This window comes from Schistocerca serialis, chromosome 2 (genome assembly GCF_023864345.2).
Source record: "Schistocerca serialis cubense isolate TAMUIC-IGC-003099 chromosome 2, iqSchSeri2.2, whole genome shotgun sequence".
NCBI classification, from domain to species: domain Eukaryota; kingdom Metazoa; phylum Arthropoda; class Insecta; order Orthoptera; family Acrididae; genus Schistocerca; species Schistocerca serialis.
The window spans coordinates 463,541,835-463,564,487 of record NC_064639.1 but is presented as its reverse complement, the minus strand read 5'-3'; the positions used below and the strand labels follow the sequence as shown (position 1 = coordinate 463,564,487).

Here is a 22,653-nt window from a genome sequence, read left to right as displayed (position 1 = left end):
TTAGCGGAACCCGAAACCCCACCACCCTATGGCACAAATCGAGGAATCTGCAGCCTACACGGTCGCAGAACCATCTGAGTCTCTGATTCAGACCCTCCACTCAGCTCTGCACCAAAGGTCTGCAATTGGTCCTGTCGACGATGCTGCAGATGGTGAGCTCAGCCTTCATCTCGCTAGCAAGACTGGCAGCCTTCACCATCTCAGATAGCTGCCGGAAACCAGAGAGAATCTCTTCCAATCCATAGCGACACATGTCATTAGTGCCAACATGAGCCACCACCTGCAGTTGGCTGCACACTGTACCCTTCATGGCATCCGGAAGGACCCTTTCCACATCTTGGATGACTCCCCGCAGTATGCACATGGAGTGCACATTGGCTTTCTTGCCGTCCTTAGCTGCCATATCCCTAAGGGGCTCCATCACCTGCCTAACATTGGAGCTCCCAATGACAACCAATCCCACCCTCTGCACTTGTCCGGACCTCTCAGGAAGACCAGTCACTGCCACAACAGGCGAGGCCGCCCTTTCTAGCTTAGAAGTACTTTCAGCAGTGCGCAGTGCTTCAAACCTGTTATGGAGGCGTAAGGGTACAGCCTTGCAGCTAGCACCAACTTTCGCCTTCCGCCCAGGGATTCACGGCCCCACCAAGGTTCGCCAATCACCGTCAGGCAAGTGTCGACCGGCAGGGACGTCCGAATCAGAGGACGTAGTGGCATCAGAGGTCCAAGGCGATGCTACAGGTTCCAGAGGGGCCAAAGTGCTCGCCTTGGGTGTCCCAATGTCATCGCGGCCCAGGACACCAGCCCGGAGCCTGACAACCACGGCCAACACAGCTTCCAGCTGTTTAGAGACAGCGGCCAATTCCCCCTGAATCCGTACATAACAGGTGCTGTACTAATCTATCCCTAACAATTTCTTTTCCTCTCTTCTATCTCACAAGCCGTTCAAAACAAACAGATAACTGACGACTATGCGAATTTACACTATACGGGTACTAAAACATGATGCTACACCTCTGAAGTACTACAATATGCCCGAAATTTGTGAATTAAACTATGCAAGTACCCAAAAACACGCAAAGAAATTAAGAATTAAACTATAAAACAAATAAGTGAGCTAAGAGTGGGACTTGCTGCTGGCTGCAGCTTATCCAACAGCTGCAGGGAGCTCACTGGCTGTGACCAACCGACGCTCACTGAATGGAGTATTATATGACTCCACATGATGGGTAGTAAAAGATAGGTCAATCACTCCACCTACTGTTTTATGAGCCGAAAGGCGGGGCGGTAGTTCTCAGACACAGAAGCGCAAGCATAATGCTCAACAAAATGTTTGACGACAGTGTCTGGATCAGAGTAAACAGCACTAGCTATGGAAATACTTGGTACAACCGCACAAAGTCTTAGAGGCATCTGATCTTCGCCCAAGCCTGCGATGGAGAGGTACATGATCCAGTGGTGGAAACATACCATTGCCACAATTCTTGCTTTCGTCAATATATGGGGTAGCAGACACAGGCACAGAGCCGTTTAAAGGCAATGAGGCTCTCCAGCGAAGGGTGCTGTTTATGGCATTTGAGAGCCTGTCTACAATCTCCAACGGCCACAGTGATCTCTGGGGTTCACCAGTGTACCATCTTCCGATGAGGAGTCCTGAGGAAGAGGGGTGGCTTGACTGGCTGTCAAAAGAATGACAACCGTTGTATGCTGAACAACCGCATCAATACTGCCTTGTGATGGGGAGCTAAGGATGACAGCAGAGGTGAACCCATCCCTGTCAGTATTACGGAGAACCCATCTGGGCGGGTGACCAAGAGAGTAACGCTGAGGGAGGGACCGGAAAAATCAGGGCTAAAAGACTAGGGCTGCAAAAGGAAAGCTCAATGACCAAATAAGTTTCTTGTACCACACTTAAGTGTGTGGGGGAACCACAGTTCAAGAGGCAAAGATCGAGCTGTGCCCGCAAAGTTTTGATATCTTTACCACAGCCAGTGATCATTGTTCCACCCCAACAAAGGGTTCTGGGCTTTGAAGTCTCCAAAGATCAGGAAAGGTGGGGGGAGCTAGATAGTAATGCAGACAGTAAATCCTGGGACACAACACAATCATAAGGGAGATGAACATTACAGATGGTAAAATCCTGATGTGCCCTTAACCAAACAGCCACAACCTCCAAAGGTGTATCGAGGGGCACAAGGTCACTATATAGAGTCCAGCACATACATGCAAACTCCATCTGATACCCTCCCATAATCTGTACGATTCTTAAAATAAACTTGGTAGCTGCAAAGGACAGAGGTTCAATTGCTGGAAACCATGTTTCCTGGATGGCAATACAGACAGCAAAGTGCTTAAAAGATGCTGTAGGCCTAGCTCAGCTAGGTAGTGGAAAAATAGGTAGTGGAAAAATCCATTACAGTTCCACTGGAGCATCACACTGTCTGAATACTGTGGTGGCATGAAGTGACGAGGGTGGGATAAGTTACGACTCGGTCATGTGCTGCCACAGGTTGAGACGTCAGGGGATCCAATGACATAGGTTCTACAGCACGTTGTCTGGGAAGATCTGGTCACTTGGGCCACTTGGATCTCCACCATGGGCACAGGAGTAGTACATGCAGAGTCCAGTGGCATAGGGGCCACTGGAGTTTCCTTCGCCTTATAGGACTTTCTTTTGTCCTTCTCCTTAGTGGATGAGGACTGGGGAGATTTCCCTGAACTGATTCCAGGGACAGAGGAAGAACAAGAAGTCTGATAGCCTGTGGTTCCTTCAGCCACCGACTGACATCTGGCTGTGGACCAGCTGAAACTGTGGAAGAGAGAATCCCGAGGGACCTCTTTCTAGCAAAAGAAGCTGGAGAAGGATGAGGTGCCTCCAGCTGGGGGATGGGGACCAGTGTCCCTGGTAGGTGAGGAGCCTATTCTCCCGAAGTGTGTGCAATGGAAGCACAAGAAGGGCTCCCAACCACCTGGAGAGCAGATATTGGTGGGTAGCTCTGAGGACCCACTGTAAGAGGCACAACTCAGGGTAATCACCATCGATAGAGATGGCGACAATGTTACAGCTGTAGCCTAAGATTGCGTTATTTGCATAGGATTAAGATGCTTCTACTTTTTTCTGACATCTTGATGTGTGAGCTTGTCCAGGGTCTTACAATCCTGGATTTTCTTCTCATGCTTCAAAATAATGCAATCTGCTAAACAGGGAGAGTGGAGCTTCCCACAGTTTACACAGATGGGGGAAGGGGCACAAGGGAATTTCACAGGCAACAGACTCCCACAATCCCTGTAGACAGGAGTAAGGCTGCAACAAGAAGACATATGTCCAAACTTCATGCATCTGAGGCACCTCATAGGAGGAGGAATATAGTGTTTTACGTCCCACTGGTAAACCATCATCTTGACCTTCTAGGTAATGTATCAACCTCTAAAGTCAAGATGAAGGCCTCGGTAGCAACTCTGTTTTCCCTTGGTTCCCTATGGACACAACGGATGAAGTGCACACCCCATCACTTTAAGTCAGCCTGCAGTTCATCGTCAGATTGCTAAAGAAGATCACGGTGAAAGATGATGCCCTGGACCACACTTAGTCTTGTGAGGAGTGAGTCACGGGAATGTCACCCAACTTTTCACAAGAGAGCAGCGCCTGTGACTGGGTGCGAGATCACATTTTGAACAAGAGACAACCGCTCTGTATCTTAGACATGGCTGAAACTTCCCTGTCTTTGTCTTCAACGTGTTCAACAAAAAATAAAGGCTTTGTGGCCAAAAAGATGTCCCCATCAGTCCTTGTGCAGACCAGGTATTGGGGGAAGAATTTTTCTCATTGTCGTCTAGTCCTACGTTCCTCCCACAGTGTCAGGGAAGGGAACACATTGGGATCATATTTTGCTGCATCATAGGACAACTTTACATTCAAAGAGATTGCTGTGGCCACGTGACCACCAGCAGGGGAAAGTTTAATTCACTTCATGTGGGAATTGTCCACCATGGTGCCACCCGCTCCAAAAGTGGGCTCCCCAATGGATGCTACCCAGCCACAGCAAATGTTACCTGGCCAGCAATCCATTACTAGGAATCTCCATGGCCCAGTTGTGACAGGCACATATTCCGCATACATGGGGACTGTGAAGGGCAGGCACCAACAGTGCGATTCCTGTGTGGTCAGGTGAGGTGCTACCAGCATGCAAGTACTTGACAAGCTCCCCATAACAGGAAGGCTACCATGCTAGGTTTTGGATATGTACTATGACAACAAGAAGGCAGGGTGCCAGGTTAGAAGGGCACAGAGGTGGAGCGTACACCACAGTGGGTGAATGTCCCTGCATGATGAGCACTTCTGTAAAATTTGGAAAAGATGGCAGGGAAACCCAAGAATAGGGAGCATATAACCATTAATGGAATGTGAAGATAGTACTGGATGTGAAACTGGAAATCAAGACCAAACTCGTGAACCAAGTCGAAGCAGGATCTGCACCAAAAGGACCATCCAACAGAAAGTCAGAGGAGGTAACAGATGAAGTGAAGGTTCGCAGCACAGAAAGTGAAAGCAGTGATGCAGAGGCTGAGGCCCCATGGTAGCCACCAAACACATACTCACCAAAGAGTCATGGGGCCCCTGTGGGGACACTTTCTTGCAGAAGAATTCCTTGTGCACCGATTATTGAATATTCCAGAAACTGTATTATTACTGCTCCAATGGCATATTTTGATTGATTAATGATCAACCAGTATTCATGCAGCCATCAAAAATCTGCAAAACCAGTCAAGATACTCTGCTCCACCATTAGACATGAAGAGAATGTCATCAATCTTCACAACAAAACAAAATTTCGTGTGTTCTCTCACTGACAAACTGCTGAAAGGGTTGTACTGCATTATAAAGCTGAAATACCATTTGGGTACATTCCAGTAGCCTGAATGGTGTGCAAATTGTAGTTTGAAATGTAAGTGAGGGTGGCAGGAAAAGTAAAGAACATGAGGGGGGAGGGGAGGGGGGGGGGGGCAGGGGGGGCAAGAACAGAGGTGCCCCAGAGGCCACTACATGTGACTGAGCACCAGCACCGCCACCAACCCATCCCCCCTTCAATTGTGACAACACCAGGGGAGCACGAAAAGAAAAGGGGAAAAACAATGGTATAAAAGACCAGACAAAACATAGGGAAAGGGTAGGAAAAATGTGCCTGGCATGAAGGCAAAGCTGAAGGCCTCCCAAACCAATGCCAATGCTAACTGAGGTACTATAATTCTGGAAGGAAATTCAGGCACTTACATCTGGAAGGCCAAACTGCTTTCACGAAGAAAACCGAGGACAGATGTAACTGCACAAGGGTCATCTGCTAACACTTGTGACACGAAGAGTGGGAGGGTACACTTGGAGCGAAGGGCCAAAAGGTGCGGGTCGGGTGGAGGGGGGGGGGGAGGGAGGAGGGGGTGGGGAGGGAAGTCAGAATATATCTTGAGTGTTCAGTCTTCTGAGTGGTTTATCCTTTCACCTTGAATTTTAACTCCCATTTTAAACCTTTCTTTTATTTTCATCATTGCTTCCTTCTTTGACGCACAGACTGAATAGCTGGGGCAAAAGACCTCATCCGTTTCTTACACCCTTTTTAATCCGTGTCCTTCTTGGTCTTCCACTCTTATTGATCCCTCTTGATTCTTATACTATCATGTATTACCTATCTCTCACTATACCTTATCCCTATTTTTCTCAGGATTTTGTACATCTTGCACTATTTTTCATTGTCAAAAGCTTTACCCGAGTCTCCAAATCCTATGCACATGTCTTTATTTTCTTTTTTTTAGTCTTGCTTCAGCTGTTAAATGCAATGTCAGAACTGCCTCCTGGTGCCTTTACCTTTCCTAAAGTCAGACTGATCGTCATCTAACAGATTCACAATTTTCTGTTCCATTCTTCTGTATATTAGTCTTGGCAGCAATGTGGATGCACGAGATGTTAAGCGGCTTATGTGGTAGTTCTTGCACTTGTCGGCTTTCACACTCTTTGTAATTGTGTGGGTGATGTTTTTCCAAATGTCTGATGGTATATCTGCAGTCTCATACATTCTACACACTAATGTGAATAATAGGTTTGTTGCCACTTCCCTTAATGACTTTAAAAACTGCAATGGAATGTTGTCTATCCCTTCTGTCTTATTTAAGTCTTCCAAAGCTCTTCTAAAATCTGATTATAATACTGGATCCCCTGTCTCTTCGTTATATACTCCTGTTTCCTCTTCTATCACATCATCAGATAAGTCTTCCCCCTCACAGATGCCCTCAATATACTTTCTCCACCTATCTGCTCTCTCTTCCACATTTAATAGTGTAATTCCCACTGCAGTCTTAATGTTATCACCCTTGCATTTAATTTCACCAGTGGGTCAATCCATACCAAGTGGTCCAAGAAAAAAATAATTGGTTGCTTGACCATCTCAGAAAAATTTTATATTTGCTGCGTGAATTCCCCAATGTTTAGTAGTCACAAAAATATATTTTTTTTAATTATTGTTCATTGTTTTGAAATGGTGGCCATATTAGTTCCAGGCCGCATGCATTTTTTCATATTTGCAAGCATCTACATTTTTTACAATTATTCAGTAGTGGATTGTCCTAAGCCTTTCAGATAAAAAGCATTTGGTTCAACACAGTCTGGGCTACAAATAAAAATTATTATCACTTAGCTGAATGTATTCTTTAACATATTTTTTATAGTTCAAAGTAATCAGCCACAAATTAAAAAAACTCAATTTTTGAACAGTAGTTTTCCAAAGAAAGATTAATTTCTCAGCTTTAATATTTTTTTCTGCTATTACACTGTATTGTATAGTAACATTATAGAGTATCAATGGTGAGCAGCTTACATTTAAAAAATACACTATTTTAAAAAATGGATTTTTTTTTCATTTTTCTGTTTTGTGGCCTGCAATATCTTTGTTGGGGGACCATATAAAAATCTGAAAACTTCCAAGGTAACAGACCTTTATGATATCAAACTTCAGTATAAATTTCAACTTTCAGATTCAATTGAAAGTTATGGGGAAAAAATTACAAACATCAGTCAAAAATACTTTTTTAACATCTGCAATATCTAGGCTTATGGAATAAAATATATCAGTTACAGTATATAATTTAAGCATATCTATGATTACTTACTTTTTTATTGAAAATAAGCCTACTAATTACATTATATTGTTCTCTTGCTATTTGTTTTTAGTACATCGCTCATTGAACATTTGAGAAATTTGTTCACTCAGTTTCGGTGTTAGATTATAAGTTCACCCAGTCACAGTTGTAAATTACACAGGAGACAGCTTCCTTTGTACATTTTTAAGTCGCACCAGAACTTGATCCTTCTCATTTTTTTAAAAAAAGTTGTCCTTAGCCTGGAGGGTGATAAAATACAACATGTACATCTTGGTTTCGACAGTCAATATTATCAACTTCACCAATCCACCACTGTTCATCGAAAAACAAGCCACGATGTATTTATTTTGAAGAACAAGTTTTCCACATTGATGAAGTTCACTACCAGGCAAAGTTGATGTGATCTTACACTTCAGCAAGTTGTGTGAATGGGGTACAAAACAATGAAAAGAGCAAGTGCCTTTAATCTTGTGACAAGTGTTGTACCTTTCCTTCACGACACTGTCATAGACTTCTTGTATTTCCTCACATTGTACAAAAACATAGGTAATTCCTTTGATATGTTTTTTACAGAACTGAAACATTTCTTGAGGAGTTATGATATGATTGTCTTTGGTCCACTGCAGACTTGCTTTTGTGACAGCTAGCTTTGTTGTAGCCTCCAACACCATAACAAGCATGCATCCCATGGCATGAAGCAAAAAAGTGCCATTTTACATCAAACCCAAAATCTTCTTTATGAAAGGAGATGTTAATAATTTTTTTTATTTATTTATTTATTTTTGCATTGACTTGCTGCCACCTCCGAAAAGTAAATCAGTTTTTTTATGGGAGGGTGGTGCTGTTTATCATAGTTTGTTAATTTTGTTTGAAAACTGTGAACTGCTATAGTGTTGTGTTCAAGGTAGTCACTTATGACTCAAAGGCTGTGGCTCATTAGTTTATCTTTATAATAAAATACAAATGGATGAACTGTGGCCTGTTTGTTTATCCTGTGGTGCCCTTGTACTTCACCTTGAACAACAAAGGAATAATTTTCTGAAAAGTCAGGAAGAACTAAGCATTCATCAGCTGCCAAGGTTAGCTTTTTTTCTTTCAAAAATTTACTTTGATCTTTTGCAATAAAATTATGCATTTTCAGATTTTCAAGGTTAGCCACCAACACTTCAAAAAACTCTTCTCGTGATTTTATGACTGTCACCATTTCAGTTCTGTCTTGTGTCACCCATCATTGTTTGTATTTTATATCGTCAAGCATCAAATCGTCGTCTTCGGCTTCTTCAAACACATAAAGTAAGCTTGTTTGTCTGGACAATCTTCACATCTTCCCTTGATCATACAACTGTAACTGACAATACTGTGTACCATAACTTCCAAAAGGTCTTTATAGTCAACTCTAAGATTGGCCCCATCTATTATCAACTTTATGTTCTGATGATACAAACAAACACAAACATTATGGGTGCCAGATGCCCCTGCAACAATACACCACCTTGGTCTCAACTTGCAAAACTTTGATCTTCCAATTTTAATGTCAGGATTTTCTTTCTTAAATTCAGCGAATAGTTCATTTAAATTACACAATATTAACCTTTTTTGTCTTTGACTCTTAGAACCATTTTCTTTCACAGAAACACAGTCTTCTTTGCCAGACTTCAAACGGCCGTCATTGTCATAGTCATAATACTTAATAACTTTATTGCGTTTTCATATACCAAATTAGATGCACTTTTCTTTTGTAATGCTGCTAAAATTCCCTATTCTTTTACTAATTGCCTTGTTAACTTAACAAGACATTCTGACACATTAAATTCATCACTAACTTTTGCTCGACTCCAAGCATTCAGCAGTAAACTGATAATCTTAGTTTTATCCTCTTCGCTTGAAGTACAGCATTTAGTTTTTAGTTTTTCTATCAAATTATCACATTCGGTTGGTGAAGTTTTAGAACTTCCATCTGATTTCGTAAAAATTGTATCTTGAAATGAAACTTCCAAATTCTTTTTGACTGTAGCTGCCACTTTCTCAATTTTTGTATTCAAGGCACTTTGTCTTTTATCTTGACTTAGTTTTCTAATTTTACTAGCTGGCGATATATCCAGAATTTCACAAGCTGCATCCACTTTTTTAATGGTTGCTGATACGTCACAAAATTCTGTATCTGAGGTTTCACTATCCTTCCTCTTGTGAATTACAAATATCTTAGAATAACATGTTGGACACAATGATTTTCCTGATATGAGATTGAAAAAAGGTCTTTTATTTTTAGAATAATGATCAAATGTTATTTCTTGCAGACCTTTTGTTATAGGTTTCTTATGTTATAGGTTTCAAAGGGTCCATGCAAGACTGACCAAAAAGGTGATGAAATTTTTTTAAGTATTTCATTTCATGGTACTTGCATGTTGATTTGGCCTCTGGGCCAACTTGCAAATAAAACAACTCTTTCTTCTTCACTGTAATCTTCGATTAAAGTAATGTCTTTAGGATACACTCCATACACACTTTTATAACATGCTTCATTAATACTAATACCAACAGAACAGTGAGGCACCATTTTTCAACTGCACACTTCAAGAACTTCTAGCTAAATAAATGTGAGTAGACAATTGTTGGTGTAAGGGGGAAGACAACAATCAGACTTGTGTAGGCCTGCAGAAGCAATTGTTAGCCTGCTGAAACAATTACCACTGCACTGTTTCAACAAATAATCATTAGCTAGTGTAATGTGGTGTGTTACATTATGCAACTGGTATACTTTATTTGCTTAGCCTACCAGATATCACAGATGTTAAAAAACTTATTTTTGAGTCGTGTTTGTAATCTTTTTCCCATAACTTTCAACTGAATCTCAAAGTTGAAATTTATACTTAAGTTTGATATCATGAAGGTCTATTGATTGTGAAATTTTTAGATTTTCATCTGGTCCCCCAAGAAAGATATTGCAGGCCACAAAATAGAAAAATTAAGAAATTCATATTTTAAAATAATGTATTTTTTTAACTGTAAGCTGCTCACCATTGATACTCAATAAAAAGTTACTATACTATACAGTGTAATAGCACAAAAAATATTAAAGCTGAGAAATTAATCTTTCTTTGGAAAACTACTGTTAATAAATTGAGTTTTTTTTATTTGGGGCTGATAACTTTGAACTATTAAAAATATATTAAAGAATACATTCAGATAAGTGATAATGATGTTAATTTGTAGCCCAGAGTGTGTTGAACTACATGCATTTTATCTGAAAGGCTTAGGACAATCCATTACTGAATAATTGTAAAAAATGTAGATGCTTGCAAATACGAAAATACGCATGCAGCCTGGAACAAATATGGCCACCATTTTAAAATAATAAACAATAAATTTTTAAAAAAATATTTTGTGGCTACTAAGCATTGGGGAATTCACCCAGCAAATATAAAATTTTTCTGAGATGGTCAAGCAACCAGTGCTGGACCACTTGGTATGGATTGACCCTGGTGGCTGTTTTGACTTTCCTATTTTTCAATATCCTATTTCTTTTTCAATTTGTTCACATCTTTCATGTAGCCATTTCACTTTAGCTTCCCTCTATTTCCTATTTACTTCATTCCTGACTGACTTGCACTTCTGTAGTCCTGAATTTCCCTGTATATTTTTGTACTTACTTCCATGGTTAATCAGCTGATGTATTTCTTCTGTTATCCATGCTTTCTTAGCAGTTACTTTTCTTGTACTACATTTTTCTCTCTAGCTTCTGTGATTGCCCTGTTTAGATAAGTCCATTTCTCTTCAACTGAAATGCCTACGGAGCTCTTCACTATTGAAGTATTTATAGCCTCAGAGAACTTCAAGCACATCTCTTCATTCCTTAGTATTTCCATACCCCACTTCTTTGCATGCCGATTACTCCTCACTAATCTCTTAAACTTCAGCCTGCTCTTTATCATTACTAAATTGTGATCTGAGTCTACATCTCCCCTTGAGTACATCTTACTATCCAACACCTGATTTCAGAATCTCTACCCGACTATGATGTAATCTAACTGAAATTTTCCCATACATCCCGGCCTTTCCCAAGTATACCTCCCCCTCCTGCAAATCCTGAACAGGGTATTAGCTATTAACCGCTGAAATTTATTACAGAACTCAATTAGTCCTTCTCCACTCTCATTCCAAGTACCAAGCCCATATTCTCCCGTAACCCTTTCTCCTCCTCCTTCCCCTGCACCTGCATTCCAATCCCCCCCCCCCCCCCCCCCCGACTTTTAGATTTTCATCTTCCTTTACATACTGAATTACCCATCCAGTATCCTCATATACTTTCTCTATGTCTTCATGTTCTGTTTGCAATATCAGCGTGTATACTTCCACTACTGTTGTCGGTGTTGGCTTGCTGTCAGTTCTGATGAGGGCAACCCTATCACTGAACTGTTCACAGTAACTCACTCTCTGTCCTACCTTTCTGTTTGTAACGAATCCAACTCCTGTTACACCATTTTCTGCTGCTGTTGATATTATCCTATACTCATCCTAAACCAGAAATCCTTGCTTTCTTTCCATTTCACTTTACTGACACCCAAATGTCTAGAGTGAGCCTCAGCATTTCCCTTTTCAGATTTTCTAGCTTCCCTACCATGTTCGAACTTCTTACATTCCACAACCTGACTTGTAAAACATTATCCCTTTGTTGGTTATTGTATCTTTTCTCATGGTCACCTCTCCCTTGGCAGTCCCCTCCCAGAGATCTGAATGGAGGACTAGTCCAAAATCTTTTGCCAATGGTGAGATCATGACTTTTTCAATTACAGGCCACATGTCCTGTGTGTAACACTACTAGTTTTTAAGGCAGTGGTTTCCATTGCCTCCTACAGCCTCATTCCACAAATCACTGCTGATTCCTTTGCCTTTTAGAGACAGTTTCCCACCCCAAAGGCAAGAGAGTGCCCTGAACCTCTGTCCACTCCTCTGCCCTTTTTCACAAGGCTGCTGGCAGAATGAGGGTGACTCCTTATGCTGGGAGTCTTTGGCCCCATTGCTGACGATTTTTTTTTTTTTTTTTCAAAATTTAAGCAGTTGAGAGGTTTAAACCTAGGACCGAGGACGTTCTGATTACTAATCAAAGAAGCTACCCCTAGACTATGGGTGCACTTCACGGAGTAAAAAACCACAGGCCAAACTGTTATGATTCTTGCTGGGAGAGGAGATAGGGTGAACCCCAAGAATCGGCTCACAACTGGGCAAAAAGGAATCCGACAAAGTCACAAATTCCTCCTGGAAGGGTAACTGAACAGGGAATAGATGGCTGACCCCCAGGCAAACATTCAACAAGCTCATTACACAAGATATCCAAGTGGCCAGAAACCCAAAGGATACCAACTGAAAAACAGCACAATGAAAATCAGCAACAAGTTTGTGAACAGCAGAGGCCAAGAGGTGGCAGGAAAAACACCAGGTGATAGCCTGAAGACCACTCATCGAGTCTATCCAGAGCAAACCTCTGGTGAGGGAGGACCGTGTAACAAAGTACAGAGCCTAGTAAATGGCCATCAGTTCCACAACAAACACACCACACATGGAAGGCAAGATATGGTGCTCCATGCCATCACAAGACATGAAGGCATATCACATGCAATTGGTGGATTTGGAGCCACTGGTATAAAAAACAATAGCATTCCGAAAGTCTCACAAGAGTGGGTGGCACAAACAACGCAATAACGTGACTAAGGCTTTCAGACCCTGAGAGAGCTCTATCCGAAAACTAACCAAGGCAGAGTGTTTGGGAGAAAACATGGGGACCAGGAAAAAGAGGGAAGATGGAAATAGCGGCAGTGGAAAGTGAGGTGAGGGCCAACCAGTAAACCCACAGAAGGGTAGGCAACAGGCAAGTGACATTCCAAAGCTGTAGAAAGAATAGAATAGGAGGGGGAGCAGCGAAAGAGCAGGTAGTGATAGCATAGAAAACACGAGCATGTAGGGCCTTAAAAAAAGAATTACTAGACAAAGATGCCATAGAAATAGTCCCATATTCTGCTGGTACTCAAATTAACTGACATTTTATTGTGTTTTACAATTGTTTAGTAGTGTCTGGGGAAAGTAAAATCAAACGCCCTAATGAACAGGAACTGAGCCTGAATCAGAAAACTCTAAAAACGGCTGAAAAGTGGTCTCTAAAGTGTTCAACTCTATAACCATTTTTATAAAAAATTAAAGAGCATAAAGAAGCCAAAATAAGGATAGCATTCTTCCAGTTACAGAGATAGTCAGATGGGATTAATTAATACATTTTATAAACCTCCACCAGGCCTGCTAAGTTCCAAGTGGGAACAAAAGTTTGGAGTTTGTTCTGTCATTCCATCGCCAAACAATAATTTGCATCTTAGCCCTCCTAGTACCACTGGGACCCTGTATGCAATCTGAGAATATATATCTCCCTTGTTCTGAAAACTATTTTTTTTTTTTTTTTTTTAATATATAAGTTTCTCCCTCGGAGTTAATTGTATCCAATAATGTTTCATTCATTTTCATATTTACAACACTTTAAAATTTATTCTAGTTTTTGAGTAGCACAATGGGCCCAGCCTAAATTTCTTTCTTTCTTGGATGCAAAATTTATGAAAATAGAATCATTACTGTTACATTGAACAACTCTAGTGTATGTTTTACACTAGTTCATTGAAATATTGCTACCGTATCTGGTGTAAGTTACTCAGGGTCTATATGACCCCAATGATACCCAAAGAGACCAAAACATCCTGGTAGTAGGAGAGTTAAAGCCCTTACCTTTGACCTAGAAGAAGATGAGCTGATTATCCTAACAGGTTTTGCTGAAAATTATCCATTTATTGTTCGGGATGCAGTACATGTTACACAATGGGAGACGTATTCCTGGCATCCGACCGGTGCTTCCTCACTGTCCATTAACACACGAAAACTAGTAAAGTGGAAAAGCTGATAAAACCTCAGGAAAGAGAATGACGATGACGAGACAGCAAACCAACAATAGATGTAAAAGAACAAGAATAATTAAAATGGAGGGAAGGGTAGGAGTCAAACCAGAAAACTAAGCAAAGGCAGTCATAGGTTTCCTGGTTCAGAGCAGGTGACAGGACATCCCTCAAGCAGCCTACACAGCCACTTTGGCATCACACACTAGCACCAGAGGCAGTGTCAGCAAGTTTACGGTTTCAATGTAAGGTGTCCAAATTGGGGCAGTCCTGTAGGATGTGAGCCACACACAGGCACGCACCACAGCACAACATCGTAGGATGTGGCCATTGGTCAGCAAAGTGTGGCCAATGTGAAGCCAACAGGACGGTAGATTCCCCATGAGAGACACAAAGGGAAGACTGCCACATTGGCGTGGTCCCCTTTATTGCCCGCAGTTTGTTCACAGAAAGTAGGGCACACAAATCTGTGTATCAAGCCTCCAACAATTGATGGTGAAGGAGCAACCAGTGGTCCATTTCTGGTATCCATATATCCAAAGTTGGCATCCTGATAGCCATCTTGGCCAGCCAGTCAGCATATTCATGTTTGTTCCCTGATACCCCAACATGATGTGATGGATCCACACAAAGGCAACCAACTGTCCAGCACGATAGAGGTCAGAAAGAATATCCTGGATAGTCAGGGCCAATGGGTGTCATGGATAGCACTGTTCATAGCTTGAAAACTATTCAGGGAATCACTGCCGGTTAAGAAAGCTTCACTGGTGCAAGAACAAACATGACTGAGGGTTCAGGCAATGGCCATCATTTCTGCAGTAAATGCTCTGCACCCATTCGGCAGGGAGCATGGTTCTCTGTACCTTGCACGTGAGTAAGCAAAATCAGTTTTTCTGTCAACCATGGAGCTTTCAGTGTACACCACTTTCGACCCTGGAAATGCATCAAGGATGGCCAGGCACAGCCAGCAAAAAATCATAGGGTGAACAGAGTCTTCTGGTCTAAAGATAGGTAGAGACAAATCCGACGACATGGTACACATCACAGAGGCTTATACAATTGCTCCCTGACAAGAGGTAACAGTGGAGGAAGTTGGGAGTTAAGAGTAGAGACACCATATGCGAACTGCAGTCACGGCTCCAGTCCTGGAACATTGTTGTGGATGGCAGATCTCCCTAGCACGAAAGAAGACAGTAGTTTGGATGAATAGGGGAGCAAGGAATGGGTATCACACAGCTGAGCAGCAATTGTTCACACCTGATCTGTAGCAGAGGAACTCCAGCCTCCACAAGTAGGCTGTTCATAGGGCTGGTCCGAAAGGTTCCTGTCTGAAGTCGGACCGCACAATGGTGTATCGAGTTCAGCACAAGCAATGTGGATGGGATCAGAGCTTTGTAAAGCAGCCCCAGTCTGAGTCACTGAAGCAACAAAGAGTATTAAGATGTGAGCAGCACATCACTTAAGTTGGCAAGGATGGAGAAGCCATGTCAGCCAGGCATTGAAGACCAGCCCCAGAAAGTGATAAGACTTCACCGAATTGAGAAACTCGTTACTGAAGCGGGGTTCTGGGTGTGGCTGGAAAATATGACAGCCCATCATGGTGGGCACTTGGTTAGGCAACTGTTTGGGAGGGAATGACAATTCTGAAATGACTGCACTCACAGAGGCTGCCATGTATCTTCCACGGCATTGCACTGAGAAGAAGAGGTTAGAGCTAGAGATCACAAGATTAATGGTGAGTACTTGCCCTGTTTCAGTGCCACTGTTCAATAAACACAGACCAAGATCTGCAATCATTTGTCCTATTTGACAGTCTCAGTTACATGTTGTAGCTCTGTCCCACAAGGGACTGTGGGCACTGAAACACACCACAGTCTCAAATGCTGTATTGAGTGGTACTTCATCAGTAAAATATCTGCAGGTACCAATGTGCAGACCCAGCCTGATTATACTCTTTTTTAACCTACTCTATTTCTGCAATAGTCACAATATTTACTTGGGCTGGGGGTATATATTTCAGGGAAGTAAGTGTCCTGTAAGGTAATACATATTGTTGTATGAAATGATAGGAAGTGCTCGAAGAGGAGGTAAAAATAACTCTTACAGTTACAACAGATAATAGCCGTCATTGTACCCATGACTAGTGGCTAGAGTGTGAGAAGATGAGTCACTTTTGGCCTTTGCTTGCACCACACGTTGAGTAGGAATGATACCAGCATGCATACCTTCAAAACCAGAGGTGGGTTGGCTGGTTGGGTGGGTGGGTAGGATTAAATGTGAGGTCATCCATCCCTTGGTCAAGAGAGAATTCATCTGAAGTTAGTGATGTCAGCCAGAAACTTGATCGAATTATGAAAATATGTAGGAGTGGTAAAAATCAAGGTATGACAGCAATTTTGGTGCCAGAGGTGAGAATTAATTTAAAGAGAAGTAAATTATATGGATTGGATCAGCATATAGATCAGAGCAGACGAAGGATCTCCCAGGGTTTATATGTGCTGAAAGGAACATGAGCCACGTCCAAAACCCCCACCAATCTGATTAAGGGCGAAGACAGTTACAGAGTAAAGAATGCTCCTAACAGGGAAATTCATAACAGTAAAAGCAAGAAGTCTGAAAATGTAATGGATATCAGTTGGACTGACAATAATAAAATAAGACAATTGAGAAATAATCAAGTCAGAAGCTAAGTGGCCCCAAGTGAATGTCCCAAGAGCTCTGCATGTAACGGGTGCTGTCCCTTCCACATCTGTCCCACTCCCAGTTCATTACAGCAGGTGGCTAACAGCATCTAAATAAAATTAAAACAAAGTAAAAAGGATATCCAAGGAAGCTGGCAAAGGGTTGGATCCAGGGTCTCCCAGACCCAACATGCAGCGGGAGACGCCCAACACATTCCACCCTGCCCCCGCACCAAAACTAATTTAAAATGTTACAACTGGGAATAAAAACCACTTTCATGGAGAAAACAGAAAACCAGACCTACTGTCCATGGGTCGTCTGCCAATATTGCAAAGAATCCAATACGAATTTAACTTTTGGGAGCCCAAACGACATTCCATCAAGACATGAGCTTCTGTCTGTAAGACTCTACCGTGTGGATGTGCTCATCACATAAAGTAAAACTATGGGTTAATTGGTATGACCAATGTGGAGGCCATTTAGGACTGTGGATTACTTCTTGGAGTAATGGAAGGTAGGAGCTCCATGCAGCTGCAGTCTCCTTCATAGTGTAAAGTTTATTAGAGGGGACAGTACTAGGTGTCGTCCATCTCAAAGTAAGAAGAAGTCTTATTTGCACCCGAAAATCTACATGTGAGATCATCAAAGTGAATGCAGGGCAACTAATCGCCTCTCTAGCCAAATGGTCAGCCATACAATCCCTGGGATACGCACGACTTTAAACTCTGAGAAAGACAGCTGAGCAGGAAATACAACTAGGATCAGAGAAAATGTTGTGAATGGCAGACATCGCAGGGTGGCAAGAGTAACATGGATCAGTAGCCTGGAAACTGGTCAATGAGTGACTAAAAATTGAAACGTCTCAAGCAAGATCTGTTCAATAAAAGGTGCGACTCATTCAATGGCTACCAGCTCTGCCGTAATAATAGTACTTAGTTTCCACAAACAAATGTTCCTCACCAGTGAGAGATATAAAAGCACATGCCATCCTATCCACCGTTTTAGAGATTTCAGTGTAAATGTAAATCATCCTGGTACTTCTGAGGAACAGAGAGGAAGAATCGCCGAAAGATGATGCGGGTGACAAACTTCTAAGTCCCTGAAATAGATCGATTCTAATTCACAGTATGGATACTAACAAAGAGGACAGAGGGTGGGAATATATGGGGAACATGTTTTAAGGTGAAGGTCCAGGCAAATGGCCTTCAGGTGCAGAGCAACTTGTAATACCACCAACAGATGGGTGTCAGTGGGCTATCTTTGTAAGCAAAAAATCTGCAAAACTGGATGATTAGGCAATTGTTGGATGTTGACTGTGTAAGTGAACAAAAGTTGGTATCACAGAACTGAAGGGACAATCTTCGTTTCCTCCCTCTGCAAGGAGACTACCTGTGAAACCAGTCCCGAAGATGCCAGTAACCAGTCTTTTTCCACTACTATGGATGGTATTTAACAAATTCAAAGCTGCAATGCCACTGAGCCATAGACCTGACAACCATAGTCCAATTGGGACTAGATCAGGGCCTCGTAAATGTGTAGGAAAGTAGTGCGATCTGCACCTCAAAAGACATGGGCAGAGAGCAGTAAGCTTCCGCATGCAGCTAGTTGTTAGTGTCAAATATGGGGCAGCCATAACAGCCTTTTATCAAAGAGTCCAAAAAAAATGGGTCTGTGCAACAATGTTCAAGTGCTGCATATCCAAGTAAAGTTCTGGGTCAGGATGGACCTTGGTACAACAGAAATACATGACTATCAGTTTTGTGGAAGATAATAGAAGTCATGGGAAAGTATCCAGGCAGCAGACCTATGGGTGGAGTTATACCAAGCACAAATGTTGTTGACATACAGTGCAGATGTGACGAGTGGTCCAACAGAGGTCACTAGTCCTTGATTCAGCATGAAACAAAGCAAGGTGCCATTCTATTGGTCCCCACAAGGATCTTAGTTCTGTACCAACTTGAATCCAAAACAACCAATTGGATAAAAACTAACAAAGAAATTGCTAGGGAGCCTTGAAAGTCCCAGTCATGGATGGAAAGTAAAATGTGATGACACCAAGTGGTGTTTTATTCCTTATCAAAATCAAAAAATACTGCAATGAGGTGTTCCCATTTGGAAAAATGCTTATCTGATTCCTCTCTCAAACCAGATGGTCAGTTGTGGATTGTCTGTCTCAGAAAGCACACTGTAGGAGCACAAAGGTCCTGTGGTTCAAGAAGCCGGCATAATCATTGGGGTACCATCCTTCCAAACAGTTTGCACAACATGATGTTGCTAATTGGTCGGTAGATGCCAACAGATGTTTGCGTTTTGCTTGATTTTCTAGCTAAATATTGTTGAAGACGCTCGGTGGATGGAGTCTTTGATTAACATTCAGATGTTGAATTAACTGATTATGAATTTAACCAGGGCCTGTGACTATCATGTGACAAGTCAAGAGGATGAAGCAGTTAAGTCAGGCTCATTATACAACTCAGCGCAACTGGGGTTGGAGAGCGAGGGCAGAGAGCGAGTTTTAAGAATTTGAAACATAACCAATAAGCAAAGGATATGTATGCAATCATAAAACAGATTGCAAGGTGTTTGACAAGAATCAATTCACTGATAGAGAGACCACCTTGAGTGAGGAGCCCAGGACAGTTTTTGATCTTCGGCGGCAAAGTGAACTACGAAACTTGGCCCACAACAGTTATGTAGAGGCATATATTGCCAAGGAGATGCACGCTCCCAACATTCCATCTTACTGTGCTTATTTATATTATTTCTCCCACTGGAGGAAGGTGATGGATGACTGTTGTTCAAGAGCTCGCCTTATGAATTACAAGGTCACATCGCGTGCTAAAACTAGCACATGTGGTAGCATGGCTTTTAGTAGTTTCTTACAATCAGCAAAGAAGAAACACTTTTTTCTTTTAACATTCCTCTTTCTTCACTAAAGATCAAGATGTTTCTGTTCCAAGTGTCATTTATGTTTCACCAGTGAGTAGTTTCATATAAGTAGGCAGTAGTGGTCATTTTTTTAACTAGCTAAAACGCTACGGTAGATTTTATAAATAATGTCTCACGATGGCTGGAAGGTGTGGAGGAGAGTGATTAAAAAAGAAAAGGTGAGGACTAAACCAGAGTATACAAAGAAAGATGGTGGGAAAACAGGGCTAGATGGTGAGACTTATGTTCGAAACAGACCCTGCCTGGTTTCAAAACTTTTCATGATTATTATTATTATTATTACTGTAATGACGATTTTATAATCCATTAAAATTGGGTTTAATGTTTCAACACTGGGGGGAGCTCGCTCGTGCGCTCTCACTCTCCCCCCCCCCCCCCCCCTCTTTTCTTCTTCCTAAACAATTATTGCTCCTCTCAAATCAGCTTTGGATTTCAGTAACTGCCTTAGCTTCTCGCTTAGACTGTAGTTCTGTAAGATAATCATATCCTGGAATACAATGATCTTGCATGAATTAGTATATAGTCATGTTTCTTCTTCTTTCATAGTTAGCCTATGCAGCTTTTTGATACTGACAGCTCTGATACAACCATGTGACAAGGTATGTTAACATATTTTAGCAGAGTAACCAGGTCATCTTATCATTTGGTTCCTTATTCCATTGAACTGCACAACATATATTCACACTCACATGTCTAGTACATATTCTATTTTGCTTGAACACAAAAGTACGATCTGAGGTCCATCCTTCCAGGTTCACTTCATTGCTGTCCACCCCTGGTAGCCGAGTGGTCAGCGTGACGGAATGTCATGCCTAACAGCCCAGCTGGGTCAGAGATTTTCTCCGCTCAGGGACTGGGTGTTGTGTTGTCATCATCCTCATTTCATCCCCATCGACACACAAGTCGCTGAAGTGGTATCAACTCTAAAGACTTGCACCAGGTGAATGGTCTACCCGACAGGAGGCCCTAGCCACATGGCATTTCCATTTTACTTCATTACTTGAATGTTTAAATTCAGTAGTCAGTCTCACTGCAGTGAGTGGTGATATCATGGCCAGAGACAATGACAAATATGAACGCTTGTTTTTTTGTAATATAGAAAAAATCATTAATTATTAACTGAAGAAATAAACTAAAGAATTTCAACAGTTGGTTCATGTGACTTTCAAGCATATCTTCGTACTGAATACTGTGCAATCATTTTACAGGGAAGTTTCAATGAAGATAACGGCAAGTGTGTAACTTAGATGTTTTAACCAATATTCCATACTTCCAAGACCAGATCTTTGAAGTGTTCAACACACCATATTTATTCAAATCTTGTAGTGTCATGCTTGAACGTTGTTAGCAAAATGAAGACGGGCTTGAAAAGCTTTCTTCAAAGGCCCAATAAAAAGTGAAATTGTGTCATTTGATCATAGATATATCCTCCAATTATTCACCTAATGTATTTCCCAACAAAATATCTGTATGAGGGCATTTTTATATGTTATCCAAACTGAGAATCTCTCGCCGAGTCGCAACCTAACAAACTTAACTTTGAATGTTTTTCGTATGCGTGTTTCGTAGTACCTTTGATTAAACGTGTGGACTGAGGAGCATGTTATTTGCACACAGTTTTGAAAATTGTTAAAGCCTATGAAGTAATGTAATACAACGGCCCTATGTATCCAAAAGTGTCGACAGTATTCAACACCAGCACTAGCAAAAATGTCACGACAGAAACTCGGCGCTAATCATAAGACCTACCAACGTAAGTATGGAAAATACTTGGCGTTTGCAACAAAGACTTGTACAAACAGTTACACTTACACTTCGGAATGATGCAGCAACAAATGTTATGGCCTCTATGTTTTGAATGACAATTCACACAGGGCTTACACGTAAGTTCACATTTGCAAACAAGCTTAAGACCAACACAAACGGCCAAAAACATTATGACGAAGAAAGGTAACATAATTATCCTAAAAAATCAATCACTTTTGTCTGATATTAAAGATACAAACGAAAGGGACTTACAGTGTCAAACTCTGTAACTTCTATTAACAACACACAACAGGTTTCCAAGTTTTGGAAATGGCGCACTTTATGCCAAAGATAACTAAACCGCAGATATAAGGCAAATTCACATTAAATGTCAACGGAGTTGGTATGGGCTAGCGGCTACTGCTGATTTTTGTCACTGTGACTCTTTAGATTCGTCACTCTTGTCCAGTCTGTTGCTAACAGACCCGCGAACAATCCTGCGACAAACTGTCACGACGGCGCCAGGTTTTGATAGCCATACGCGAATGGGTGACAAAATTGTCACTCCGCGAGCATTCTCCTCTCCTCATTTACTTTCCAGCTATGGACACAATCACCCCGTTTACATGGGGCTCCCAAAACCGGATTTCGTTAACCGACTTCCAAATAGCGCTTCTGGATGGTCATGTAAACACTTCAAAATCGATTCTGGAAATCTGCTTCTGGTTGCCGGTTTTCCAATTCCGCAATCGATTTTCGCTCCCATGTAAACGAAACCGGTTTTGAAAGGTGCCTGGGCTATCAGGTTTCGTCTAGGTTTTAAAAATTTTCGGCTAATATGGACGGAGTCGCACTTTGTGCAGTGAAGGATGAGTAGAAATATTAGACTGAAGCTGTTTATACCTCGTCTAATTGAAGATAAATAGCGATTGTGCTGACTAAATCACGAACTGAAACAGCTGTTTTCCAGGCACCACATTTAACTGGGCTAGCAAATCCACTTCAGACCTTCACATGTAAACGCGACAGCGAGCAACTGTTTCCGAAATTCGGTTTTCGTCTTCTGGAAGATGTGTCGCATGTAAACGCAGTGAGGGGCACTCAAACATTGCATCAAAGTATTCGCAGTTCGCACAACTTGACTGTGCACGAAGATAATACCGATAATGATTTTCTTATAGAAGTGGAAAAAAGACAGACG

At 41.7% G+C, this 22,653-nt stretch overlaps 1 protein-coding gene across 2 annotated transcripts in view; it reads right to left on the bottom strand.

Annotated features, from left to right (window-relative positions):
• LOC126457369 (uncharacterized) overlaps window positions 1-21,791 on the bottom strand; it is a 335,229-nt gene extending 313,438 nt beyond the window's left edge. Inside the window, exon 1 of one of the 2 annotated variants that reach the window (XM_050093612.1) lies at window positions 21,726-21,791. The gene's annotated coding sequence lies outside the window, so the exon portion shown is untranslated. Of the gene's footprint in view, window positions 1-21,518; window positions 21,585-21,725 lie in introns of those variants that run through there. The other variant, XM_050093613.1, reaches the window with a different exon arrangement.
• Window positions 21,792-22,653: the final 862 nt, after the last annotated feature.